The sequence below is a fragment of the Photinus pyralis genome, unplaced genomic scaffold, assembly GCF_008802855.1.
Source record: "Photinus pyralis isolate 1611_PpyrPB1 unplaced genomic scaffold, Ppyr1.3 Ppyr1.4_LG7, whole genome shotgun sequence".
Classification (NCBI taxonomy): domain Eukaryota; kingdom Metazoa; phylum Arthropoda; class Insecta; order Coleoptera; family Lampyridae; genus Photinus; species Photinus pyralis.
Window position 1 is genome coordinate 17,986,823 of NW_022170738.1, and position 23,114 is coordinate 18,009,936.

At 36.8% G+C, this 23,114-nt stretch overlaps 1 protein-coding gene across 1 annotated transcript in view; it reads left to right on the forward strand.

The window, feature by feature from the left end:
- Positions 1-746: 746 nt before the first annotated feature.
- The window catches only part of LOC116175379 (fibronectin type III domain-containing protein 5), a 207,444-nt gene continuing 185,076 nt past the window's right edge, over positions 747-23,114 (forward strand). Inside the window, exon 1 of the mRNA XM_031493459.1 lies at positions 747-951. The gene's annotated coding sequence lies outside the window, so the exon portion shown is untranslated. The remainder of the gene's footprint in view (positions 952-23,114) is intronic.

Sequence of the window (23,114 nt, forward strand, 5' to 3'; positions counted from 1 at the left end):
ACAGAAATTTTAGGATGCATACTCCTCGTAGACTGATTACTAGAACCCACTATATGCAATTTTAGTAGGTACTAATATATCATATAGAACACTAGTTTTATTCGGCGAGTCCAACAGTTCTTCATTGACAGCGTTTTCGAAAATCAGACGGTCACGGTACCAAAAATAACGTTGTATCTGCGATTATAGGTCAAGTACTTTTGCAACGTTGTGTACAAAACCCAATTCGCAATGAAAAATGGAAAGGACGAGCAAATTTAATTAAGTAATTAGCAGAATTCCAATCGCGGGTATTTTTCCACGTATTTTTCCCAGTTTTGTAATTTTAATGCACTAACGAACGAGTGCATTTTGTACGACGCAGGAATTTAAAATACAAGAGCGACATTTCTAAATTGCTTCATTATTCCAATCCCGTCTTGCCCTCAATGTTAGTAAAAGGGCAATAAAATTCCTATCCTCATTGGCTTTATAAACAGAGACATAATAAGAATTGGGCGATCCAAATATGAAGCAATTTACTGGCAACTGTAGAATCAATTATATATCAATGTAGATTCAATCAAGATACGGATGGAACATTTCCTGTACTAAACACATGAAAGGAGATATTGTTGAAAGAGGAAAAAGTAAACGTACATAGCGTCCGAGGAAGTGGTCGGCGTCTCGGTGCACCCTGTTAGGTCTACGAGTCGACGCCGTGGCATCCCTTACCTGAATACCATGCCAGTATATCTGCAGCATTCGTAGATACCTATTCACATGCTACAGCTTATAATACCTCATTTTCGGTGAGTGCGAAAATTTCAGCAGTTTCAGAGGTTGGCGAATAACTTTATTTTATAAACGATTAGTGCGAGCTTTGCTTTAATAAAGTTGTTATTAATTATGCCGGGCCCAAAAAACTTATTGTGACTGATGTTACCAAAACTTTTGGAATCTTTGAACGGGGTAAGTGACAGTGTAAGAATCGCAGCACTGCCCGCCAGACGTATAACAAGATTAGGACTTTTGCGTTGTGTTAATAATAAATGAATGTCCAGAATGGTGGCTCCTATTCTCATACATTTTATATAATTTAGTGACTAATGGACAAATAGTGGAATATCGATAATCGATAACCCAACCGTCTCTATTTGCTTAGTTTACTTATTCACGTTAGTATTTTGGATAATTGGTCAAGGGGCGAAGAAATTAGTAAGCGCCACGTTTCAGCTCATTTAATTAATTTTTTTAAGTGACGTATCAGTCACGATGTCAATATTAAAATGGTGTTACATTAAAAAAAATGTCAATACGTCCTTGTAATGATTAATGAGCCTTTAAGTATTCACGTGAGGGTAACTTATTCAGGCAACATACAATTTAATACCTACCTGCATTTGATAAAGTGTACGCTAATGTATATCATTACTGTAAAGTCGTATGTTTAAGGTCTTTAATGTTTACCGCTTTGAATCTACATGTTTAACTTGAAAAGTAAAAACTTCCGCAAAGTTTGCAAGTAACCTGAGTTTAAATTTAGAGCTTAACATCAACAGTTTAAAATACGTCGATGCTGTGATGAAGTTTACAACATAAAACGGCAGTCTTCCAAATACATTATGTGTAATCACTGGAAGAGAATGAAATTTTCGAACTCGCAACCTCTCAAAGATATTGGCATATTTGTAAAAGTGGTTCATTTATAACCAAATTCCGATACAGCGTTAAAACAGGAAGTTACGGTCAAATGCAGGTTTACAATAATTTGTATTTGATCCCTTGTAATTCATTATATTTTTAAGGAATCCGGAATTGGGGGTAAGTGGGCAGATTCCTCACCTTTGACGCATAACCGAGATACTAATCGCTTCAAAGACAAAAATGTGCATCGAGGTACACATTGACGGAGGAGACTATTTTGAGAATGACCTTTCGTGAAAATCTTTGGCACTTCCAAATTTATACATGAAAAAAATCAGATTTTGGTATCTTCAGGGATCTGATTTACGTACGAAATTGGAGTCGTTTCAAAAATTCCCTAATAGTGCAACCCTATAGGTAACGGATTAGGTAGTTGCTTGGAATATTTTTTAAAACTTAACCATAAACCCGCTCACATTTTCTCCTGCACGGTAATTCCTTGCGATTGAATGGCTATTGACAATTACAGGATATCCGCGTGTAGTCAAAATTGGAATGTTGGCTAACGCCCAGTTAAGCATTCTGGGATTTTCATGTCTGTTTAGAATATTCCACAAGTTTTGCATGTGACCCCCAAGGACGTATCAAGTTGTCAAATAAGGACACGCGGTTGTATCTCCGAAAGTAATAAAGATAGAATTTTGAGGCGGAAAATATTTTTTAGAGAACTAGCCACAAAAAATTGCTAGAGACTATTTTTAGCTTCGTAAGATAACCGCTAGGGAGTCAAACATTTATGCCCTAAAAATTAAAAAATTAAGAAATTCTTAATCAAACTGCTCCTATGTTGTAAAATAAGGGTGGATTAAACATGCTCGTCATCCAAATTTTTTGTTTCGTGAATTTTCAAAACCTTGGTATGGTTTAATGGTTTAATAAATGGTGATCCAGATTGGACTTGATTTGTGTTTTGGATAAAATACAATATATTTGAATAATGCGAATTGTATTGCTAATAGTGTAAAGTATGGACTTTGCAGTTATGTATCAATTAAATCATTATTTTTTTGTTATTTGCAAGATTTTCAATTAACTACTGGCGAAATTAGATCACCCACTAGTAGGCGGGGGACACTTTGTAACCCGAAGACCCAATTTTCAAATGACTATAACTTTTGTTTGAAAAGTTATTTTAAAAAGCTGTGCGACAATTTTGTTTCTTAACTCATCAAGTATCTATCCAACAAATTTCGTGGAATTCTCTCCAATTTAGTTGTCCGGCGAAGAATTGCAGTGGAACTTTTTTTTCGGATTTTCAAAATCTAATTCCAGATGCGTCTTTTCATGTTCAAAAACCCCCAGATACCAAATTTCGTCGAAATCAGAATTTTTGTTCGCATCCCCAAGTAGTGGTAGGAATTTTGAAAAAAAGTTTTCAAAATTGGATAGGGCATACCCAAAAACCTATTGAAAGACGTGCCACCCATGTTTGTAACTCTTATGGTTGCTGAGAAAAAAATTAAAGAAGAAATTCAAATTTCACCACTTCTGGCTCCCAAACGAAACACGTTGGACCATCGGTTTATTTGGAAAAAAGTGCTTGTCCTGATCCCCTCTATCACCCATTTTTTTTTACACGCGGTCATATAACACCCTGTATAAGAATAACCTAATTTCTATTTTATCCTCTATTCACAGGGGAGCCCGACCAGGCGGCACTTAGACACTGTGCCTACCCGCTTTCTTTGGCAACTAGGTTCAGAGCCCATTTCTCTAAATAAAGGATAGGACACTGTTTGACCTAAGTTGCTTCACCCTCGGTTCCAGATAGCTGTCTCTTCCTCACCTCACCTCACTCACCTAATCTATCTAAAGTCTTACCTGCAATCAAGCACCGTAGCCGATCGGAACCTGTCTGCTGACAGGGCCCTCAGCGCCGTATGTATATATGCTTGTTACGGTAACCTCTACGGATGTTCTCCTGTGCACAGGTCATGATCGATAATATCTCGGTCGGAAACACGGTGGTATGCTGACCAAGAGAGACGCTGACGTTAGCTCTCGGTCGACCTCCATATATACCCAATTACCCATGCCCTTTCTGTTAGGGACCGGTCTGTAAGCCTCACCAGCCCCTTAGATTCGAGAAACGGGCAGTCCGAGTTCAATCACTGCTCCCTGCCCAGGAGAATGACTTTATAACTCTTTTGTCTTAGTTAAGACAGCCCGTATCACATCCCAACTAGCAAGGAGGGGATCGGATCTGAGAGTTTCCTTCCAGATCCACCGGTGCACAAGGCTCCTCGACGATTCCACTCGCCCCAATCCTTTAGCCGTATGGAAGCCTTCCGAGCCTCTCCCTCCACAACTAAAAGTAAAAGACTCTAATCCCGGAAGTGCCGTCAGGGCCAGGTTTTCAGGGCTCCAGCGACCCCAGCCAGGCGAGTCTTTGGATCTTGTCTAAAAAACCTGAAAACACTGCTCACAAATTCACGGTTTTTTTAGATAAAAATAATAATAATAATAATACACAGACACTAATCGTTACTTGATTTTAATCCGTGCGATTAGTTAACCAGGCTAGACCTGAGCTCTCACAAGAAACACCGACCATAATAATAATAATGTATTTCTGTCAGTAGATCACCAACACCCAACAATAATTTACAGAATTTTCACAACTTTACGATCTGTCGTTTACAGTTGGAATGATAACAGTATAATAGGTCAGAATATTCTTTGCTAATGGATCATAAGGCTGTCGATTTAAATTTATGAGTCATAGCGTTGTAACGAGCCTTTGTTGGACGAAATTCTTTAATTGATGTGGAACCCTGGAATTCTTACAGCTACGGAGTTGGTGGGAAGTTAACAGGTGATTTTTGATGCATTCTTAAAAACCGGACGGCATGAATAAATCCACTAACAGCTCTTAGAATGGGACGTCTTTAATGATGATCGATTGAATTGCAGGATTTCGGTTGTTGATTCTTCCGATCAGTACAAATTTTTGGTTGTCAAAAGAAACTAGCACTAGCATAAACTAGTTTTTAAAGGTTTTTTCTTGAAATTTGAGGTTTAATATTTTGGAAATTTCTTTAATAAACCTCTCACATTGATCAACAAAAAATAAACATAATCCTCTAACCTTCCTCCCAGTTTTCTTTATCGCAATTTTGCTTTACACGATGATATGTAACTTTTTTTATACGTTGTGGCACTGCGTAGAGCGCGGTAAAATGTTTGTGGAATTTGCTGAATTGTACCTACTCTGTTTATGAATACGGAGGGTGTCGAATTTGCTGAACTATGATTGCTAGCTTTTAATTCCTACACGGTAATACGTAAATGTGTCTTGACGGTTTTCTATCTTAAGTTACATTTTAATGAAATACACACATAAATTTCACTAAGGGTAGCAACAGCTAACATGCACTTTTTCTATAATAATCCAACATGGAAATTTCACTTTTTATTCCACTGGGGCAAAATGATAAATTCCAGAAGACTAGTGGATAAATCTAGACACTGATTGTCGCTTTGATCTGGATTAACTTTTTCTTCGAATTTCGGTTTTCCCGAACGCCAAATGGAATTATTTTGCCTCTAAAGAGCCGCTGTACCAAACGCCGTACTGACCAAACGCCAAGCTCTCGTATTGACTCTTTGGATGCCAAAAGGAAACTCTCTTTTCTGGTTGATTGCCAAAACCAGAATCAATAATTTCGTGCAACCCTCTTCACCTCTCTATACCAAGCTGTCTTCAAAAAGCCTATTCTATGGTGGAAAGCAATGGCGGTGATATTTCGTTAATTTTCATTGGTTTGCGAACTGTAAGGTTGTCTGCAAAAACGCTGATACAACAGACCTTTACCTATCTCTCTCCCAAATTAGCTTAATTCGCAGTGTAAAATTTGAAATATTATATAACTTCTTTTTATTGTGTAAAACGAAACTGTTTGCAGTCAATGAGGCGCCAAATGTGATAAAGCTTTCTGAAATATAATCGACAAAATAAAAACATGACATGATTAATATTTGTTTGGTTGATTGTGATTGCAACCTTGACCATTTATAAACTTGTAAAACTTTACCTTCCGCATATTTCCTAATGTAAATCATGCGAGCGTCACTTGTAGAAAGAAATTCGTCCACAAATTGTGGCTAAGATAGACGCGAAATATCTTCGTAAAAATTGTAATTGATTTGGGCCAACAAAAAATTACTCAACATTAGCTTTAAAGAGCACATGTGGATCACTTTAAATAGAAAAGAGGGGACAAGTCTATCGTTACAACACATATGCTTGCAACTAACCACCAAAGAGTAGATTGTATCTCTTTAATTAAGCAAGTAAATACTAAGAGTGAATTGAGTTTGTAAGTGAAAGTTTAAGGATTTGCAAAAAAAAGTTTAGTATATGTGAGTATTGACAAGGGAGGGAGCTCCATTAAGTCATTCAAAATTTCAAATTTCAGTACATACTCGTACATGGTCTCTCAACAAAAATTTGTACAACTACCACTACTTTGTTAGATCCATTTCATGGATTATGTCACACTGTAGGGAAGTTTCTTTTATATATTGATAGTAATTAAATTTCGTTATATAGCACGTAATACTGCGAACGTTAAATGATGTCACACTGAAACTTTTTTGAGTGCACTCCAACTTTTTCTATGAAATTCGCTACCTCTTTATAACATCTCGTATATTAATGTACACTTGCCCACAAGTGCACTTTGATACCCGAGTAAATTACAGTAATGTTACGTTACTTCAAAATTCACGTTTATGAACATTTTTAGCCACCTAATAATTCAACTTCATTATACAAATGGACCCAGTAATTGAAAAGCTTAGTAGCAGCCGTGGCCATTCATACCTATGTTTATTTTATGTAGGCTTGTTCACTAACATTGCTTCTATGTAAATAATTTGATATGAGTAGCACGCACATTGTTTGAAATTGCTCCTGTAATTAGTCGTAGCCGTAGGTGTTTGATAACAGACAATTAAACTATTATGGGAAGATCGACAATTATACGACGTTCTTTTAGCTATAATTATAGGACGACAGCGTCAGTATATTTTCGTGAATCACCTGTGATTTCCTGAGTGAGTCATCGCCATGAAGTAGGTTCCGTTTTCCTTCGGAAAGATCGAAATGGTAAGCGCAAACGTTATTAGTCGGCCATAAATACAGGGTGTTACATGACAGGATGTAAAAAAAATTGGGTGAGAGGGGATTAAGACAAGCACATTTTTCAAATAAACCGATGGTCTAACGAGTTACAAAGATGGGTGGCACGTCTTTGAATAGGTATTCTGTTACTCCCTATCCGATTTTGTTAAACAATTTTCAAAATTCGTACCACGAAAGAACGCACCCCTATTTGGGGGTGCGAAAAAATTCTAATTTCGACGAAATTTGGTATCTGGAGGTTTTTGGAGTTCCACTGCAATTCTTGGCCGGACAACGAAAATGGAGAGTTATACTCATTTGAAGATTAGGCTTTCTGGTTACAAAGTGTCCTCCGCCTACTAGTGAGTGATCTAATTTCGCAAGTATTTTCCCACTACCCGCAGCCACGGAATTTTTGGAATCGAATTTGCAGAAGTGAATGCCATGATCGACATATCGAATTTTTTGTGATCATTTCACAATATCGACTTAAATCGTTATTTTTTTTTATATTTGCGACATTTTCAATTAACTACATGCGAAATTAGATCACTCACTAGTAGGCGGTGGACACTTTGTAACCCGAAGGCCTAATCTTCAAATGAGTATAACTTTATCCCTAATATTTTGACATGACCTCTCAATTTGGATCAATGGATCATTGATAAGTAGTTGTAAGGGAAGCCCGCTTTGCATTTTAAATTTGGTTTCGAAGCTTTACATGTAATTAAATTGCATACTGCGGTTTTATAGGGCTAGACGTGAGGTAACTTATTATCACTGAACTATAATTATTATGATTTTAGTTCAGTGGTTATTATCGAGAAGTATACGCATCTAGAACGCGTGGATTGTTACCATAGCAGCGGACTTTCACTGATGCGTGTAGCCAAGACTGCATTATAAACAAAAGATGCTGATCGGCTATTGGTTAGAAAGTGACGCCAGTTTCCAAAATTGCGTTGATTCCCCTTATGACGTAATATAAATAGAAAAGCGCACAGCGAGCCGAGTCTTTGAAAATGACCACCCATTCCACATGAATTTAGCAGCCGCGACAGAGCTCGATTGCGTCTTTGTAAATGTAGGTACACTTCGTCGGCGAGAAATTAATAATTAAAAATAGCGCCTTAATGTATTCAAGCAGTTTATTCGAATTACAAGTGATCAATAATACGCGATGTGAGATTAATCGATCAGTAAATAGGGAGTTAATTTATGAAGAAGGGACAATCGTGCAATTACCCCGAATATTTCCCTCATATGTCATAAATGCCATATGAGGTGTGCAATTATCGCGCAATTACAGCGATAATTTTATTGCACTGTAGAAAGCGAAAGAGCCCTGCGATAATTGCACTGTCCATATCCATGGCAACTGGCAACTCCTTTGGACAATTTCACAATACACCGACAGTTTATAAGTAGGTAACGTCAGGTTGGCAAGTAATGCTTGTTCGGGAAATATTCCCCTAAATTACACTCGTGCATCAAAATAAACCTGATAATTTTTTATTCAAGCATGTTGTCAGTAAAAAACCGCATTCGGTCATTTTCATATTTTGTTAAAAGAGCCCTCCACCTTCGGTGTCGGGCTCTTTCGCCAAAATATGAAAATAAAGTCATGCAGTTTTTAGACAACATGCTTTCAAAAAAATTATCGGTAATTTTGATGCACTTGTGCAATTACCTACGATAACACAAATGCTGTTTTATTATGATATACGCAGAATATTTGGTATTAGGTAGTTAACATTATCGATTCCGAATTTCGATGGGAAAACCGACGTATAAAATTTCTACGTTTCACACCTTAAGGGGTTGATTCTGTCCCACCAGATCAGTCCAGCTTGTAGAACAAATTTTTTGATTCGGTGTTAGTTTTACTTTTACCCGAGATGCCTACATACAAAATTTCATTTAAGTATCTTAACGAAAATTTCTTGTATTTCTCAATAGCAAAACAAAAATTCCAGTATTCTTACTCCGAGAGTACCCGTACTATACGGAACCAAACAATGGTCACGAATATTGGACAATTTAAAAAAGCTACAATTATCTGCACCTTCTAGTTGTTGCTGTTGCTTTGGTAGTGAACATCGTGTATTATACAGTTGCAAAAAATTCATGTCTCAGGGGTGTGTATAAAGTATGCAGAATGAGCGCAGGCAAGTATTTCAATATGTAATATTACTACCCTCTCCGCTACACTCAAATCTTGGCTTAACAACTCTATACGGTACCCGCACGGAAGGGTTTTGGAAGATTAAACAGTCCGCCGTGTTGTGTTTAATTGCATAACTAGGATGTTATCAAATATTCACGAGTTTAGTGTACTTCTGCGTCGGAACTTTATGAAAACTTCCCGTTTGGTAAACGACCGAGCGAACGTACAGCTACACTTATGAAGCTTATTCCATCGTTAATTATTCACTACGGTGTAATTGTTCATAATACCTTTCAAATAGCATATAAGCTAACGAATGGAACTGTTGTCACATGCATTTGGGCAAAACTTGGTAAGTATTAACATTTCGGATAAAGGATTCATGATCTGATTGTAAGAATCAATAAAAGAAAGTGAAATCCTATCGAATGGTTTCCTGCTTTTCCAGCATAATGTAAATTTGCTGCAATAAGGTGACTAACCAAACGTAATATTTAACCGACAAACGTATAAAAGTAGTTTAATTGCGAATAAAGGGTTAGTTGTGGTTTTAATTAAAGAAAATCCCTTGAAGCAAAGCGTGGAAAAGTTAAACTATTCGCTTTTCCGAGGTTTAAACAGAAAATTAGCTATTATCGGAATGAGATTAACACTTTTTGTCTTTTAATTTCCCTTTTACGATTGATGCAGACTTCAGTGGTGGATAATTGGGCGCGAAAGAATCCGATGTTGCATTAGTTGAATCTATTATATTGTATAGTCCAGTCGATGAAAAATATAGAGGGGTAGCTGTAAAGTATTTCAAAGTTAATAGAATTTTCACATGATAGGCGGAGGGGGAGAGGTCGAAAGAGCGAGGTCATAGGCGTGCGAAGATGAGTGATTAAGATCATTAACATCTAAATGGTGATAATAAATAGCTATAAATCCACAGACGTCGTTTTTCAGCATTTTTTTTAATTTCGAGAAATTATTAAGTATGTTTAACTTTGATCAGTTGTATTTGGGTTAATATTGGGTGTAAGCATTCGTTTCACCAGCCAAATTTAAAAAAAATTTAGTGTCCTACAACATTGTAGTGCACTATGATACAAAACATATTCTGAGTTTACAAGATATAAGAGAAAAACGAATATTTTGGGATTTTTGACCCCCCTGAAGCTGAGGCGTCCCGAAGCTCAAATGTCATCCTTTTAAAAGGATACAATCCCAGAGGAGATATGAAGGTAGTTTTGTCCCCGATGGCAGGTCCATGGTGGACATGACCTGTAGAACGGGCTGCGTGGAGTAGATTGTCAGTGCGTGGCAGAGGGTAGCTGCCCTGGATCATGACAGCGTTTAGTTTCCGGCAACCAATACATAGACGTGTGGATCCGTCCGGCTTGGGCACTAGTACCATCGGTGAAGTCCCTACATCAAAGATTAAGAAAATCTGATCTCAAAGCCTTCCCCATACATTTATTGTTTTATTAAAACACGACTATAGTATAACAATAAATGTGTGGGGAAGGGTTTGAGATCCGATTTTCTTAATCTTTGATATCACTCAACCCCATTTAGAAGAACGATGGATCATGTTCCAAAAAAAAAGTAGTCTCTACATATGGTACGATTTGTCATACGACAAGTCGTTTCAGACATCATTTCAACTTGCCGAACGACGTAATTCCCTAAAAATGTCAAGTGGAACAAGAACGCTACACACGGTACGATCGTACGACAAATTGCCAAGTTTCTCGCAACCGAAGCATGCGATGGTGGAGGCGGACGACCCGGTGGTGAGTGAAATCACGACCGGAACTGACGAGGCGGCCGGTGCGAGTGGTACAGTTTCCTCATTTCACTTCCTCTTTCGGCAGTCCTTTCGTGTGCGTCCCACGGGCTTACAAGAATCGCATTCGTTGCTCCCTGGGGTTGAATCTCGGTTTTTGTGGGTAACGGGTCGATTTCTTCTACTTCAACTCGCTCTGGAGTTCTTCGAAGGTGGTGAATGTCAATCTTGGAACCTTCTTCCGGATCCTTCGGTGCAGCAAGCCGTATACCTTGTGCAGTTGTACGGCTTCACTAACGTCCATGATGTGCGACAGAATGGCCCTCTTCTTTGCTATGAAGAGTTCGGTGGGGTCGTTTGGTCCTTGTTCTCCGTGCTCTACGGGCTGATCCATAGGCCATAAAGACCGTACATAAAATACCAAAACAAAAACCTAGCTAACTCTTTACCTTTATTTATTATCACGGCACAAAACTTCTCTCCAGTACAGAGGAGAGATTCGACTCTTCTCTCAGTTAACCTGTTAACTTCTAACAGAAAGTGGGTCAATTGAAATACCGGCGCTGAACGTGGAAAAGAGCGGCGCTTTTCTTGTTAACGTCGTATTTAAGGCGAAACCCTTTTTCCGATAATAAAAATTACAACAACCAATCATACACAGTTGACAACAAAGCTATCCCATCAACACACGTTATTAGGCCAACAAAAATAGAGGTCGATTAAATTTCAAAATCAGTATGTTATCAGACATTAAAAGATAAATTCAAACTTAAATTCAGGAAAAAATAAAATTTCATCTGTCTTACCTACACAGAAAAGGCGATAAACCATCTACCTCTCTATTAAAATAAGCCTTTACATTTGATATCGGATAAAACCCCAAAAAATTCCCGGAACATTCTACGTTTAGATAAAATGTAAACCTTGACCGCTTTGTCGTATAACATAATAATCTCCATACCGTTACATAGACCAACGACAATTAATAAAATTAATTATGAAAGTCAATAACACAAAAAGGAGACCGCCCTTGTCTACCGTAATTAGGATTTCCGAAAATTTCATCCTGCCGGACTAAATAAACACAGCAATATTATACATATATACAAAACAACACTCAGATCAAAATTCAAATGAAACGAAGTAAATATGTACTTAATTCATATGTAATCCTAGAGATTCATTTCATAAATTGAAATATTATCATATACAGGATCTCCTGTCATTAATATTGGTGTTTAGTACGGGGTGGAGGGGGAGGGAGTGTAACTAGTTTTATCCTTCATGGTACTCTAACGAAAGGTCTCAACGAAAGGAATGAATTTATACCAACCACAACCCTTCTCCTCGACCTCTTATCGTGATCGGGTATATTCCCTTATACCTCAAGAATGGATTATCGAAAGAGGGTACTCACAAAGAGCGACTGAGACGTCTGCAAGAAATATATCCATTGGTGATGTCAAAACAAAAGCTATTTCGGTTAAAAAAATGTGCTTTATCCGCACAAGAGTTGTGCACAATTTATACTTGCTTATTACATATTCTTAAAGTGCTGCTATATTCAAAAAGGTTATTATTAGTATACACTTGGAAAATGCGTACATGACAAAAGGCATACTACACCTACTTGGCAATATCATAATATTAACTTTGAGCTTGTAATTTAATTTTTCATGCACATAAGTAGGTAAATGATAACGCATTTTCCTCGGGTGGTAGCTTTATATTTTAAAAAATACCATTAAGGAACCATTATAGGAGTTTGAGAACGGCGTCGCTTTTCTTTTCGCTTTTCATCGAACTTAATAGTCCATTGTTACCTCCAAGAATATGGTTTTATTCACATTAGACATGCTTGTTGAAAATCCCTTGAAGAGCTGATACCTCCCTTTCATTCATGAAATACGACGATGCTGATTAGTTTGGAGTACTATAATGAGAAGGGCTCCCGTGAACTCCTTTATAATATAATCCAGAAATAAAACCGCCGGAAATCCCTAAAAGTAGGTTGGTATTTAAATAAAAGACTGAATATAAAATGTACCTATTCTCCTTGGCTCAAATTTACAAAACGTTTCCATCAGCTCATTATATAATAAAATAATTACCCTTCGTTGGTAACTGGCTTCAACTCGATCGAAACCAAAAAGTATAACTTGGCCGTGCCATTTCTTTTACTTAGTAGAATTGACTTAAGTTTAAGTGTGCGGGGGCCCCAGTCGTATCTGGATCCAACTCCCGGGGCAGTGTGGCTAATAGCACCACGCTTCGTAGCCGAGGACGAGAAGGCAAGACTCCTCTATCACTCTACGCACTAAAATTTTTAGCTGATTGGCGGAGAAAGCATTAAATCTCTCACAGTCATGTTTATCCAGTGGAGGAATCACTGAATATTACATGATGCTTTAAGCCTCTTTAAAGAAGTAGGTAGTGGATATCCCAAACTCACGAACGAGTGCAAAATAATAGAAGGACTAATAACCTGGAGACTTTTCGCAAACTTGCTTAGATAAACATCGCGTTGCGAGTTCATATTTATGTTGTAGGGGTTTTCCCGCACAATGAAAATGAAAGTTTAAGACCACAAAAGTTAAATTTTAATCACTTGGCCGCGGCGTTGGTTGTACAGAAGTAATTTTAGTTATGTATATAAATGTTAAGTAGTTAAAAGTTGTAATCAAATTTATTCACGAATTTAGGCAATTAGGAAAAGTAATTTAAATGTACATCATTCTATGTGTGCCTTTATGTATTATTCACATTTTCTGATCCATGCGCTGATGTTGATTTCCTGTTTTTTGCCCGATTTCAAACAAAAGCTCAAAGAGCAGTATACAGATAGTCACTATAGCGCGCCTCAAATTCTTTTATAGGGCGGGCCTTCAGTAGATTAGGAGATTTGTCTTTTATGCAGTGGCATATGGGAGCATTGAGCTATTTCTTTGGCGTAATGGCAAGCAGCCAAGTCTGGCCAAGACATTATATCATCAAGGATTACTACACTAGATAGACGCCGTAAATGGAAAAGTTGTTATCCATTTATTTAGTCCCGTAACGAGGATATAGGGGGCTTTCGCCATGAAGCACATCACTGAAAGCCGTAATCGCACCTATTCAACATACAGGACGCATTATATGATCTCTTCCATGACTTAGTGAACATTCCTTTACTTATTTACAAAGATGAAATTACGTTTAAACGTAAAAGATCGATGGAATGTTAAATTATAATTTGGATCGATTTACGTTTTCTACACCTAACATTAAATTTAAAAAAATCAATGCATGTTTTTCCTTGTTTAAGTAGCACTTGTATATCTTATCTACTTGCCCAAATGCCCACCCATCCGTTCCGCAAGCTTCTTTTCATGGAGGGATGCTATTGATTTATAATTTTGATGAAACTTTCATTTCTATAGGGTATATCATACAGTGATATTTATTAAGAAGTAGACATATGGATTTACGTATGTTTTTCTCTATGTCTACTATTAAAAGACAAAATATCTTCTGAATAGCCCATAATTTTATGCGTCTAAAATAACTTTTTAAAACAAATAAACATCTGCCTGCTATATTAATTAGTTTGAATATTGTTGTTTTGGCTTACCAGGAAATACATCTATAACGCTCCTTTTGCGGCATTATACCAATTGACAATATCAACTTCGTCTTCAGATGAATACATCACACACGAACGAAAATAAAAATACGGAACTCAAAGAAACAATATTCAAATTAATGTGACAGCCAGATCTGTAGTTGTTTGAATTGGTTGAATTTGGTTGCATAAAATTAGGCGCCCCTCAGCAGATATTTTGTTATTTAAAAGGCCAGGGAAAAACAATACACATCAATTCCTATGTTCATAATGAATAGCAGTATGGTGCCAATGAAAGGAATAAATTCATTGTTTCTTAACTCGGTTACTGCAGGAATACATCATTTGGAAGGTATTTTAATTCTCTATGCAACCATATCAATAATCAAATTGGTTGCTCCCAAAAATAGAAGTGATCTGTGACTGCCGCAAGATTGTGTGCTCCCAACTATGTGGTCTTGGTGAGAAACTGCCTGGGCGGAAGTTTCCCAGAGGTGGATTAGGCGAAGAGGATCAATCGAGTGGTTAACCAGATCTCACCCCTTTTGATTTTAATTTCTCACCAAGATCGCATAGTGTGGGATCATCTTACTGCGGCCACGCGTGTTTTTATTTGGGAACGACCGATTTGATTATTGATACGGTTGAATAGACAATTAAAACACCTTTCAAATGATATGTTACAAGTTCCTACTTGTAATTAAAAATTTAGGAATGAAATTTTTACATATTATTATGATCTAATTTCTAATATTTATAACGGCTTCGTTGCACTTACCAATGGTTGCGCGCCACTCAATTTCTTAACTCTCCTCGTGTGAAATTGAGAAGATACAAGAGTAGTAATAACAGCACAAAGCAGTTATTTAGGTACCAAAACAAATCCTGATTTATTATATATATATATATATATATATAATCAAAGAAACCTTTTACCCTAAGGTGTAAGGTACATAATTTTAATTTACATTTCAATTTCGTGTACAAATTTTGTCCATTGTTTCTTATCTCTTGCCAGTTTTCTCGCTTCTGATTTATTATTAATATTAAATTGCAAAATAAAAACTGCCTCCACAACGTGATAGCGTTCACACAAAATAAAAAAATACTCCCCCAAATGCTCAACCTTAGTAAAGTCACTATACAATTGAAATTCCCCAGTTTAACAAACCCCCAATCAATAATGATTAATTAGCAAGCTAATTACTGAATCATAAGACAACTTTCCACAAATAAATTGATATTCCGGCAAAAATTCGCACGTATAAGGCCCAGTACAAGGAAGACATCTAACGTAATTCTTACTTTGGAATAAAGTTGGATGTTGATGCCAAGAAGTGAGCTCAGTTCTCGCTTGCAAACCTCACCTAGATCACTATAAATCCTCTCAAGCCACTGGACTCGGTATATATACTCAGTGACATGGAAATTGCAACACCAAGAAGGAGTTGGAATTTTTTGACCAAACTTGGCAGAAACGTTTAGCTACTAAAAGGTAACAATTGATTAAAATTTAAAAGAAAAAGGATGAAATATAAACATATTTTTATTAATAATAATAGTAGTCCCTCCCTATTGGTTACGCACTCCCTCACGCTTCGTAGCATCGATTTTAGCAGACGGCCGATTTCCTCTAGAGGTATTGTGTCCCAAGCAACTGTGAGTAACCTCTAATTCATTGTGTAGAGCTTGCAGCGTCTGCGGAGGATGCGGTAAGTTCATCAGTCTTTTCTTCATAATGTCCCAAACTTGCTCGATAGGCGATATACTGGGAGATCTGGGTGGCCATGGCAAGAAATTGACATTATCATGTGCAAATAAGTCCATAGAACGTCTTTCAATGTGGGGAGGGGAATTATCCTGCTGGAAAAGTGGGTCTTCCAACTGCTGAAGAGATGGAAGAATATCGGGTTCTATCACGTCATCCACATATCGCTGGGGGGGTCATATTACCTCGAATGAATAACAAACGATCCCTACTCCCATAAGTTATAGTACTCCATACCATAGTCCCCACAGCTTAGTGCACATGCCTCATAACAGAAAATTCAACATTGCGACGTTCCCCACGTCTTCGGCTGCCCTTTATACGGCCATCATGCATACCCAAACAAAATCGGGATTCATCACTGAACACCACCCAATGCTACTCTAGGTTCCAGTGCAGTCGCAACCTACACCACTCCAAACGCTGCTAGCGGTGTTGAGCTGATGTTAATGGTAACGAAAGATGTGACCGATAGGATTGCAAGTTGTAAGCTCTGATTCTGCGGTAAACCGTTCGAAGTGTTACAGGACGACCTTCGTTAGCTAACAATTGATCGGCAATTGACCTGGTACTAGAGAATCGGTTTCTTGTTGCCATAAGTCAAAGATGGCGATCCCGCACTTCAATTGTTCTTTTTCGCCCCCCACCCTTTCCTGCCCCCCACCCTTTCCTCCCTACGACGATCCTGCCCCTTCCCAAATCCATGCCCGATTGCAACGAATCATGGTGGATTGACTTCGGTTAAGGTGACTTGCAATTTTTGTGAACGAAAAACCACCTCCGCCCAAACCAACAATACGACACCTGTCAACTACTCTTAATTCGCGGTAATTTCCACTTTGGCGTATCTAGGCATGATCACATCCTCAAAAGAAACGATTAAAAGCGAAAACAATAAGAACTGAACAAAATCTCGCAAAACATATACGATATAAGAATACTAGAAAAAAATGAAAGAACTGTCAAATAAGCCATTACCACTTGATCCATGTGAATGAAATTTTAATCAATTGTTACCTTTTAGTAGTTAAACGTTTCTGCCAAATTTGGTCAAAAAATTCCAACTCCTTCTTGGTGTTGCAATTTCCATGTCACTGAGTATAATTAGTTCTGAAGGTCTTCGCTCTACTCGTAATCTGCTTCCTTATCAGATACGGTACTTAATTGGTCGGCCATTTCAGAAGGAAGTGCCGGTCTCCAACAACATTCGCGTTGTAAACACGATCATAACTTAACCGAGATGGTGAAGATACTGAAGTTTACAAATTATTGCATGTAACCCTGAAGGGGCAAAATAGTTATTAACTAAGGCGCTAAACAATTACGGAGGCTGTATACCTTTGTTGAGGATCGATCCTTGATATTAAACCTCCTTCGTGACTCGTTGACCCATTTTCAAGCAAAATGGCCGCTCGTTATCAACGGGTGTAAAGATATGTCAAAGGTATCGGCACTCGTAGGCAATGATGAGCTTAATCCAAGGTTACCACACTCGTATGTCGAACAAGAGTAGATACAGTAAAACGTACCCGCAATTTATACTGGTACTTAAAATTAGAACTGGTCCTTAAACTGGGGCTAACGAATAAAACTTCAAAAGAAATTAAAGATGGCTCCCTTCCTTGATAACATAAAATTTGCATACCTTTTAAATAAGAGGGCTAATCGTAGATGAATGCAACAATCGTCGATGGAAATTGCAGTTTGACAAATTACTGCCGAACCTAAAGAAAGGTACATTGTAAGTATACGAAATGTAAGTGGAGGTACTTACAATAAAAAGGAAGAACGCCAATTATATCCTCTTTATAAGAGTTATATGTGAATCCCGTCTACTAATTACGTCGGAATCCTCAAATTATGAATTCACGTTTCAGCTGTTTTTTTTAAACGAAGCGTAACTCGATACGGTTTGCGACAGAAAGAGGAAGATGAAGGTCGACAACCAAAAAACACGGCGCGGTTATAATTCCAACAATAGATGGGGCTATACCTATCAAATTGCTTTGAAAAGTTACGGGGATCTTTCAACAAGTACTGTAATTGATTTTATATTTTTTCATTCATGTCTTGCAGTGATGCTGCCTCTGGTTCTCGAAATAACAATTCTTTAAAATGACAATTCTCTTCTCTCTGAAATCGTCTCATGTGCCTTGGCTAAATCTTCTTGCAATTCTTCTACTTTCTTCTGCAAGATACTAACTTAGCTTGATCTGCTACCAACAGTAAACTGTCTATACTGACTGGTTACCTCTTCACTATTCCTTTATCTTCATCTTCTTCAATTTTAAATTGTCTTCCTCTTTATTGTAAGTTTCTTTAATTTCATTTTTGATTTGTACTATTTCCACTCTCCACCTTTTTCTTTTCCTTCTATCTGTTGTATTCTTTTAGATTTTGAAACTAATTTTGTTATAAAGTCGAATAAATTGGTTTGCTCCTGACTTCTTCGCATTGGACTATTGGAGCTCCTGGTCACCGCTTTGGTAGTTTTCCGGATGCGGAAAACCGTATCCTCTTCTTTCGTCACAATTCCTACTCTGTTCATAAATTCTTCTTTCTCGGTCTTTCTTCTTGATTAGCTACTTGAACTCCTTTTAGTATTTAATATTTAATTACGTGTTTTATTTATTTATTATATAACCGAATCCAGTACACGAATCTTCCTTTTACTGAGCTCGTTAATTCCTTTTACCTTTACAATATCACAAAAACTACAAGAAACATGATCTAATCCTTCAGAGATCTTATTTTTTTTTCAATTGGTTCACATTTTTTTTAATAATAATAAAACTCCTTGAGGGATATGACCTACATTTAATATAAAATAAACATAAAGACGCCTGTTTTCAAGCCATTCAAATTTGGAGACGAGTGTGCCCTTTGAATTGGCTGGAAAATCTTCTTATTTGAAGTTGACTGATAACGAAGGTAGTCTCGTGGTTTGAAAAATGTGTAACGTCGCAAAATTGACAAAAATAATTCAAGATAGTAGATTATCACACCAAGTGGTCTGAATGGATATTTTGTAAAATTAATTTCTTGTTCATAATGTTCCTTTTGGTTACTGAGTACTGGGTATTGTTTGAATAACCCCGTTATAGAGTTTTTCGGGGTTTGCTAATATTGCACAATGCTGTAACAATAGTCCAGGGAATAGAGGGTTTTAGCATGCAAAATTAGAAGTAGTTCCAATTTCTTTTGCATGTCATAGACAGTCATCTAGTGGTTAAGAATCTAAGTTTTCGACCTCCCACCCCTTGTGCTTCCCCCGTACCACCCCCAAAACCCCTGAAATTTGGTTGGTTCCTTAGTTTTTCAATCATATCTTTTTAATAGTTCACTTTAGAAAAAAATATTGTTATCAGAAATTGTAGACCATAAAATTCTACACAACTTTGATATACACTACTTTTTTGTGAAATGTTTATTAAAAAAGATATAGAGCTTGAGAGTTGGTTATATTTTTAAGAATTCTGAAATTTCTATGTAGATGTTTTAATCAAATTTCATACTTTTACACTATAATTGAGAGTTTTATGAGAAAATATCTTGAATTTATCGTGGTATAATTCCTCCTATCCTGCACCCTTACCAAAGGGGATGCATAATAATGAAACTTGCAACCCTTGCTAGTGAGGATATTTGAATTACTGTGAGATTATAGCCCTTTCTAATATACTTTTGAAATGAAAAAATTGTCTCACTTCAGTTCAGTTTCAATTTTTTTTACTCCATTACTGATTTCTACGAAAAAATATTTAAAATAGGCAGTTTTACCTTTTTTCTATCTTACATGTGTAGTATGATACGATAACATCCGAAAAAAAATCAAGCTTTTCGTTTTCACGCTGTACCCCAGAAGAAAACGTAGCTAGATTAGTAGCGATAGCGTTCAGTCGTAAATTGCTAAAACTACCGAATCCCCTCTTTGGAAACCCATGCACAATTTAATGCATTACTTATAACCCATTAAGATCCTTGCTTACAGACCAATGCATACATAAACATGAAACAATTTCTGAAACGTAAATCGTTATTTTATATAAAGTGTTATCTTCATTGAACCAACAAGGAAGGCTATGGGAAACAATGTAGGGGTCTTATCAGAACAAAATGAGAAGCAATAATCGTTATATACGTGAAGGGTTATCAGTGAGAGTAGCAGTGCCATCATGGAGCGAAACAAATGGTTTTTCATCTGAATTAATTAAATTCACTGTCATGCCTCAACCTGTGAAGCGCCTCTTTCATATTCCCGTGTACTTACGTCTAAATCGATCAGTTTAAGTTTATAGTCGTTCACGTCGAATCAAACTTTATGTATTTGAAGCAGCTCAAACGTATCTGTAATAGATACGGGCGTAATTTCATTGGCTTGATCTTTATGAGCCATGAAATCCTCATGCGCACTTTATACGTGTGTTTATCTACCAATCACATTTACTACTTGAGACGGGTTCAAAGAAACAGAAACAACTTTCTTTTCAGCCAGATCTCTTTAGTGTGATAGCAAAAACGTGTTTTATAAAAACCGCTTGTAGAAAGGACAATTCTTTTCCTCATATTTTTATCACAAGGGAATATTGGGGTCAATCTCAAGTTTTTTTTTCGCACGATTGTACTGCTGAGGTATAACAGTGAAAGCAAAGCAATTTTAATTAAATATCTGTTAGAAATATATATACAACATATCTGGGGTTGTACTACCTTAAAACGAAAGTTAAAAATAAGGTTACCAACTATAAAGATTAAAACATAAGGTAAACAAAAATGAAAGAAGTTCTTTTATAATTTAATCTGAAATAGAAGCAAACATCTTACAAAACACGCAGACAAGAGGTAAAAACATCTCTTGCTAGATTTTATAAAAATCTCCACAGTTGTATCTTAAATTAAAATAAATTACAAAAATTAAAAGCTCACTTTTAATTAAATTGATTTAGTTTCTATCATCGCGCCACATCTTTTGCGTTTGACGGTTGGCAACCCTACTGAAAAAGGAGCTGATTAATTCGACGTCGATCATTTCCATGTCTACATCCTCGTAGAAGCCTTCCAGTCGCTTTCCGTTCGTCTTCTGCAATCCCAACTTAACTTTTAAAAAGAACAGTCACACTAAGTTGCGAATGCTATAGAAGAAATATTCCAGTACTGATATTCGCGTAAAATAACTTCCAATTGGAGATTACTCTCCGACAGTGTTGATTCAATTACTTAAGGTAAACAGGGTTCATTTCTGCCTTATCTGTAAGTTGTAACTTGTAACAGATAATAACACAAACAAACAAACAAGAGGGATAGTGAATAGCGCGGCACAAGTATATTGCGGTATATTAATGTCTAACGTCTGACACTAATCAAGTAAATCGTATACTACAACCGTAATTAATACTCAATAAGAATCAATAACTCAATTTACGTTAACAGCAAAATCTTGACTCGACCACGAATCGTCCGTACAAATCAGTTATGTATATTTATAAAAGCATAAACGTGACGTTAACTTCGAGGAAATTACTTTACGATGCACAAATAACTAAATTTCTGAACAACAACAATGCATGTAATATAATTAATTCAACATTTATATAAGATAGCATGCACAAATCCTTCGGAGTGACACAAGTAATATAACTAAAAAACGTAGATATCGGTTTCGGATTGGGTCGCGGTAATTGCAAAATAGTTATTTACATACAAGTCAGGAAAATGACACATTACTGCCGAGGAAATATTGAAGAACGAGGCCTCTTTGGGGCCGAGTACTTTAGTTTCCGAGTCAAGTAGTGTCATTTTAGTGACGAGTTTTGTATTAAATTTTAGCTGAAATTGTCTTTTAATATAAAATTTCAATTTTTATATAGAAATTTTGATTAATGTCAATCTGGCAGTGATGACAGGTGTCATTATAGACATTTACAAATGTCACAAATGCGGCCGGTAAAGTGACGGTGCGAGCGCTAAAGTGACAGGTGCGGCCAGTAAAGTGACAAGCGGCAGGAAACGTAGTCTGCGCTGCCTCTGTCATGGAAACTAAATTTCTTGACAGAAAGTAGGCATGAAATTGAAGGCTTCAGGACGATTTTGGGTAAGCTAATTTACAAAGCAACTGTAACTAAATATTTCGCATAACAAACTAATCTGAAGGATACGTAATTAAACTAGCAGGAATTAATCTTCGGAGAAAAGTCAACAAAATCGGGTCTCGGAGAGTATACACTTCGGTAACGACAAAAGGTCATGTACGTAAAGTCAGATATTAAGAGCGATTTATAAGAGTAATAATCTCCAAAAGGTTTCGTAATACTTGCAGTTAGATTCCAGGAATAATGAACGTCCACGTAAGTAGGTCACCAGGTCATTTAGGTGGAATGTTGAATCACGAGATTGATTTTGATCTAAAATGGCGGTGGAGCTTTCCAATGAACCTTTCTTGTGCAGTACTGAAAATTGAAAATTCTGCGGTTTTCACAAAGGAATGTCGATGTAGATAGCAATAATCAGAGAGAAGCGAAAAAAGCGAAAAAAATATTATTCACAGGCAAGGGTCATGCGCAAATTGTTGGTACATACCGTAAAAGACTTTAGATTTTGTAAAATATATCCGCAAATACTCAAGAAAGAAGTTTCACAGAGATATAAGTACCACCAACAAAGCCCATTTGTTGAATGTGTTCCTGTACAAGGAATGCGTATGCAAAAAAGAAAAGAAGAGCATGACCTCTAGCAGCGAAAATTAAAAAATACTATTGTAAATGATATCTATAACATTTTGATGGCCTCTAGCAGCGAACTAAAGAACTAACGTAATAAATCTGCTACAGAAATAACTTACATCATAACTAAACGGGTTTACAAAGAAAATACTTAGATGGCGTAAAAATATCAAAGTTTAAATTTAAATTTAAATCAAATGTTCAAACGCACCATGTAAACCTGGTACCGTGTCTCGTTTACTTTTTTCCAAAAATTTGTTATCCGACAGGCTTT